Raw genomic sequence first — 7,348 nt, 5'->3', positions numbered from 1 at the left:
AGAGATCACTGAATTAGAGCAAAAACTTATGATGTCGTACCTCACAGAAGAAGTACAAAGGGAACAAAAGGCCATACAGGATATTGCAAGAAACCCAAAATATTTCTATTCCTACACAAAATCCAAGCTAAGAACTACCTGTTGAATTGGACCACTACTGAGAGGAGACTCGTATACTGACGATGAACAGGAAATGAGTGAAATCCTAAAGGAACAGCATGAGTCGGTGTTCAGCAACCTACTAAATGACAGCAAGGTAATAAATGCAGAAATATTTTTCACTCCAGAAGAAGGCCACACAGCCCAACTAACTGACATTAGTACAAATCCCATAGATTTCGAAAAAGAAATAGAAAACATGCCCACTCACTCAGCACCTGGATCAGATTCATGGAATGCTCTATTTATAAAGAAGTGCAAAGTACCACTAGCACGAGCCCTCAGTATTCTTTGGAGAAAGAGCTTAGATCTAGTTGAAATACCAGAGGCCTTAAAGAGTGCAGACATAGCTCCTTTGCACAAGGGAGGTAGTAGAGCACTAGCTAAAAATTTCAGAACAGTAGCCCTAACCTCTCACATCATAAAAATCTTTGAAAGAGTGATGAGACAGCAGGTTACAAATTTCATGGACCAGCACAACCAACATAACCCGAACCAGCATGGTTTTAGAGCAGGATGATCATGTCTGTTACAGCTGCTGAACCATTATGACAGAATTACGGAGGCACTGGAGGACGACCAAAACGCAGATGTGATTTACACAGATTTTGCAAAGGCGTTTGACAAATGCGATCATGGAGTGATAGCGTACAAAATGAAGGCCATGGGCATTATGGGGAACATAGGCAGATGGATTTTCGGTTTCCTAACACACAGAACACAAAAAGTAGTAGTGAACAGGGCAAGATCCAGCATCAGCGAGGTCAAAAGCTCAGTGCCCCAAGGCACTGTCCTGGCACACCCAGAATTAATTTTTCATGTCCCTCGAGAAATTGTAGCCAAAAAGATTCTGTGCCCGTTGTTTCTAATCATATATCTTGTCTTACACTACAATTTAAATTATCTCTGACATACATCACCACTACCCTTCCTGTTGACCTTATCAGTGTGGAATACTTTATAACCCTGTATGTTGCATTCAGAAGGCATTTCTCTATCTTTCAAGTTGAAACAGGTCTCCGTTATAGCAATAATGTCTATATTACCTGCACTTGCAAGTAATCTTAATTTTTTCATTCCAGAAGTATGTTCAGGTGCCAGTACTGACCGAATTTGTTCCCATAAGGAATATTGTGAAGTAGATTAGTCCATTTCAGACCCCCAAACATACACGTACAAACGCACTTACATAAATACACTTATATAATTGGTCGCATTGGGAGGTGATCGTTAAGCGGGGGTCCACTGTATTTGTATAGTAAACCTTAAGGGCACTAGTCACTTGTTGCCCTCTACTATCTCTCTTTGTTTTTTGAACAATTGCTTTGCCTTTACTAGCAACTCCATTTTGAATATTGTCTTTTAAATGTATCCCTGGGGTATCCTGGTAATATCTTCTGTTTTCAACCCTAGTACTGCAGCCTTATTGTTTCCCACAAACACCCATACCTCTATAGTCTACCAGTTTAAAGTCCTAGACAAGTCATCAATGACCTCTTCAATCGAATTGGCTAATGCAACCGCTCCAGCTCCAGACAGATGAACCCCATCCCTTGCATACATATCATGTTTGCCATAGAATTTGTCCCAGTTATCAATGCATGAGATTGCAAGTTCCTTGTAGTACCTGTCTAGCCAGATATTTATACCAATTGCCCTAGACATCCATTCATTGCCCACTCCCCTTCTAGGTAAGATGCTACATATGATTGGGATTCCTCCCTTAGACCTGACTACATCTATGGTTGACCTGTACTTATCCAGCAGCTCCTGTCTCTTGCCCTTCCCAATGTCATTTCCACCAGCACTAAGATAATGGACTTGTTCCCATTACCTGACGTAATATTATCCAACCTGCTGACTATGTAACCAACACCAGTTCCTGGGAGAGACATGCTCTGTCTGACTTTCCTATCTCTGTTACAAAAAGCACAGTCCATATATCTTACCTGAGAGTCTCCCACAATCAGAAAATTCTTACCTTGATTAGCAGGGGAGTTAGTGGTACCATTAACCTCACTAACCACTGAAGTACACTCATCCTGGAGAACAGGACGAGTGTACTTTTCTACTAACCCCTAAATGGTCCAAATGTATATATACGTTCTTACTGCTAGCACCCAAACGTATATATACGTTTTAATTTTCCTGCCTCCAAATTTGGCACGATTGGCCAGAGATGCCTGATCAGCATAGAATGGGTCTTGACACTCAGTGTGCACCATATTAAAAAAAATCTGGGACCAGTTAGTACCTTGTGGGAGTGCCAGTTAAATTGAGTGCCAGCTCAAGCAAACAGTGTGGCAAACACCAAGGATTCACTGATGTAATGTCATATTAACACTCCCCTTTTAAGAGGAAAGTGATGTTAACCCCAAGTTTAGGGTCTGTGTATCTCTGTCTATCTATCTCTGTCTCTGTGTCTCTATCTCTCTTTATCTGTCTCACAGGTACACACAAATACAGTTTTATACTTCTTTCTTCTTCCTTCTTCCTCCTCCTCCTTCTTCTTCTTCTATACTCCTGTGTATCCAAAAAAAAAAAATGCTGGGACCTTTAGCCCTTTGAGGGTTTCGGACGTACTAGTACGGCTTACGCGCAGGGTTTTTTGACGTACTAGTACGCATAAATTCTATCGCCGTAAAATCTCGCGGGAAAAGGCTGGTAGGCCTAGATGTGAGAGAATGGGTCTGTGTGGTCAGTGTGCGCAGTAGAAAAAAAAATCTGGGACCCAGTGGTGCATTGTGGGAACGCCATCTTAGTAAACAATGTCCACCATGCCTCGCGGTAAGAAGCTCCTCACTCCTTGGCGACTTGGGACACTTTTGTTCCCCAGTGACAGTTCTAATACAGATGGAAGTGCCAGTGAAGATGAGTTTCAAGGTTTTTGGTGAGGTTTTGACCGAAACTAATGACCATAATATCGGTAATAGTGAGGAAAACCCAAACGGCCCTCAGCCTTCCACCTCTGGTGCTGGGCCGTCTTGTTCACGTTCAGTTGTACCAGAATCAAAGAGGAAACTCCTATTTTCCCAAATCCCAGACTCAGATGTGAGCATTTGTGATGATAGTGATTATGAACTACAAGCTCTTCAAACTGGTTCCAGTAGTGATAGTGAAGTGCAATATTCCCCAGTGAAGCGTCAATATATATGACGATATATGCGCTCTGGTAGTGTGCCATATGCTATTCCAAGGGGAAGGAGTACATCTCGGAGTACATCCCGTGGCTGTACAACAGGAACAGGCAGTGAAAATGACGATGATACTGTTGCAATTAGGATGGAAAATGTGTGTGGTGGTGGTGGTGCCGGGCGTGAGGCACCAGCAGTGGGCCATGCTGCCACCCACGCCACTGCCTCAGCTGATCTACAACAAAGGCCACCATCCCCCATCCACCCACCACACCGGCCTCCACAACCACAACCTCCACAACCACAACCACCTGTCATTATCCAGTACCCACAAGCAGACCTCACCTGGGATTGGCAGGAAGCTGTCAATTTTGTTCCAAATCCCCACCAGTTTGATGACAGCCAAAGTGGAATATAGCCATCTTGTACACTTAGGAACAATGCCACTGAACTGGAATGTTTCGAGTTATTCTTTGATGAACCCCTGATCGAAAGTATTGTCATGGAAAGCAACACATACTACGAGTACACCATGGCAAACACAATACTTTCACCAAAATCATGTCTACACCAGTGGAAGGAGGCAACTGTGGCTGAGATGTATCTTTTCTTTGCCACAATAATGCTTATGCCACATGTGTATAAGCACAAAGTGAAATCATACTGGACAACAGACCACCTGATTGCAACCCCAGGTTTCAGCGATATAATGCCAGTGAATCGATTTGTGCTAATGTTACGTATGCTTCACTTCTCAGACAAAACCAGGCCTGGCAGAAACGACAGGTTATATAAGATTAGGCATGTGTTTGTGTATCTGAAATAGAAATTCAGTACGCATTTTTATCCCTTCAGGAAGCTTGTAATTGACGACTCTTTGATTCTGTTCAAAGGAAGACTCTCTTTCAAGCAGTACATACCAAGCAAGAGGAAATGCTTTGGTATAAAGTTGTTTGTGCTTTGTGATTGTTACAGTGGTCTGGTATTGGATATTATTGTGTACACTGGAAGTTATACATTGCAAAATACCAGGAAGTTATTGGGCATCCCTGGTGATGTAGTTAGAGCAGTGATAAAACCATACCTTGGTAAGGGGCATATATTATATACAGATAACTGGTACACAAGCCCCTCACTCAGTGATTTTTTGCGAGTGAAAATGACAGGTGTGTGTGGCACAATGCGTGTAAATCGGAAACGTATGCCCAGGTTTGACGCTGGCACTCGTAGAGGTGAGGTGCAGGCGTTTGCTGCCAATGACATTTCGGTGGCATGACAAACGAGATGTCACACTGTTGTCATCAGTTCACCCTAATGAAATGGCAGACAGTGGCAGGCAGCATAGAGAGAGCAATGAACCCATTCTAAAACCTGCAGCGGTGATTGATTACACTTTCAATATGCGTTCAGTGGACAAATGTGACATGCAGATTGGGTTTGCTGATTGTGTTCACAAGAGTTATAAGTGGTACATAAAACTCTTTTTCCATTTTCTGGACATTTCCATGCTCAATGCTTATATGTATAAGATGAGGACCAGAAACAAACCACAGTACGGCGAATTCTGTTTGTCTGTCATCAGACAAATAGTATTCAAGTACCAAGGAAGAACACCTGCAATAGACCGCCCACCAAATTATCAACAACTACCTGCTCTTCTGAAGCATGGTGATCACTTCCTAGTAAAACTGCCTGCTACTGCTTTCAAGAAAAAGGCTCAGAAGAGGTGTTACGTCTGTGCATATACAAGGAAACGCCCACAACAACGCAGAGACACTCGTTTTATGTGTGAGGAGTGTAAAACACCATTGTGCATGACACCATGTTTCAAAGAGTTCCACAGGCTGCAGAACTTCTAGAAACATTCCCTGTGACTGTATATGTGTATATAAAATATAGAAAAATAGTAATAAACAACATTCCATATCGTTTGTTTGTGTAAATATTTTCTATAAACAAAATAATGACAACAGTGTTTATGCCCTTATTGTGTAGTATTGAAAAAGAAATAACTTACAAAATACTGATCATATTGGTCTCAGAGGCCATAAAAGTTACCCGGAAAAAGAAAAATTGAAAAATAATTGAAAATAGTACATAAAAAAGTAAATAGAAAAATACCGGGTGATGGCAGTCAGCGATGTTGCCAGATGATGTTCACTTTTAGCAAACTTCACGCCTCCATATCTCGGTAAGTATTATTGGTAAAATTTTTTTGTTTAGCCTATAATGTTTAGAAAAAAAAAATATTTTTTCATAAGAAAAAATAATTTTTTTTTTTAAATTTGGCCGACCCTGAGAACGAGTCTCGGAGAGGGCCTGTTGACCCTCAAAGGGTTAAATACTTGTATATATTCCTAGACAATAGTAAATGACCAAGGTAGGTGTAAATGTCCACCTGTCAATGTGTTTGTGACAGTTTGAGTAAAATTTCAGTACCTAATATTATGAAATGCCAAGAACTACAATAAATTGCCAGTATTAGAACATAAAAATTATACAAAATAATATAGAAATGAGAAAAAATGGTATATCGGCAACACTTCCTCAAGCGGCAGGACTCGATGTTGACATCAAGTGAGTATTAACTGCCAACTTTGCAGCCTCATATCTTTGTAAGTACTGACCGTAATTTTTTTTATTTTAATCCTGTAACACTTAGACAATTTTTCTCTTTATTTCAATAAAAAAAAAAAGATTTTCTTATTTTTCAAAATATTCGGGGCACTGGGGGAGAGATTGTATATATACGTTTGGACTGTTTAGTGGTTAACCCTCCTTATCTTTCTTCTTCCTGAATTGTGAACCACTTGCCACTTAAAGCGGCTGGCACTCTCCAACTCACTGCTGGCAACCTTTTCTTCCTTACCAGCCATCTCACACTCACTCCCAAACCCATTTAGGCAAAGCTTCAGCCTCCTATTTTCCTCCTGAAGAAGTAGAACCTCCTTCTTCAACACTTTAACCTGAGATTCTAAAGCACTACAGCAAGCCATGGTGCTTGGTAACACCCCACACTAATTCCCTGACAGCTTAAGGCAGGATGACTTCATGTGACCACTGACCTCAGCATATTGGGAGACAAGTGTGGTACATGGAGACCCACAACTATATATCTTACCATAGTTTGGATACAGAAGAGGCTGTTCCACCACTAATGCTATTCAGGCATGATATATGAATTTGTGATGTCTTTGCTGAAAGTTGGTTTGTGGTGGCATTCATTGTTTGACTTTGCTAAAAAAAAAAAAAAAAGGTGTTCTTAGTTACTAATGATCTAGCCTTGGGGAATATGGTTATCTCTTTTTTAACACAACTGCAGTTTCCCGCCAAGGTAGGGTAACCCAAAGAAGAAAATATATTCACTCAATTGCTGTCTTTCTAGAAATGTGTTGACATCAAAAGCAGATTACCTCTCTGACTGCAACATCCCCACTGCTCCTTCAGAGTGCAGGCACTGCCCTTTCCACCTTCAGTACTTAGATCTGGCTAACCAATTTCCCTGAATCCCTTCATAAAAGCTACCCTGCTTACACTCATGCAGCACATCCATTTGCCATTGCTGGTTCAAACTTTCAGCATGGCCATCTCCTTACAGAATGCAGTTTACTGAATGTCCAGCTGGGAAAAATCATAAAGCTTCAGTCTCTCAGTATCTAATTTGAACTCAATCATATTCACTGTGCCCTGTCATTCCCCTTTTCATACACTCCCTGATAAATTTCTTGACTTCCACTTTGATAGGAGGATTTGATGGAAATCGTGTGTGACATCCTTTAACCCTTTGACTGTCGCAGGCCCCTTTCTGAAACTGTCATTCTGTGTCGCAAAATATTTGAAAAAAAAATGATTTTTTCTTATAAAAATGTTAAGATTATTTTTCTGAGTGTTTTAGTCTGAAATTTTTTTTTTGCCATCAGTACTTACCGAGATATAGAGCTGTGAAGTTTGCAGAAAATGAGTTGCGTATGGCAACAGCGGCGACTGCCGCTCACCCTTTAGTTTACTTGTATTTGAAGTTTTTTTTTTTTTTCACTATTTTATTTTTCACATAA

This window comes from Cherax quadricarinatus, chromosome 25 (assembly GCF_038502225.1).
Source record: "Cherax quadricarinatus isolate ZL_2023a chromosome 25, ASM3850222v1, whole genome shotgun sequence".
Taxonomy (NCBI): Eukaryota; Metazoa; Arthropoda; class Malacostraca; order Decapoda; family Parastacidae; genus Cherax; species Cherax quadricarinatus.
Note: the sequence above shows the minus strand (reverse complement) of the source record.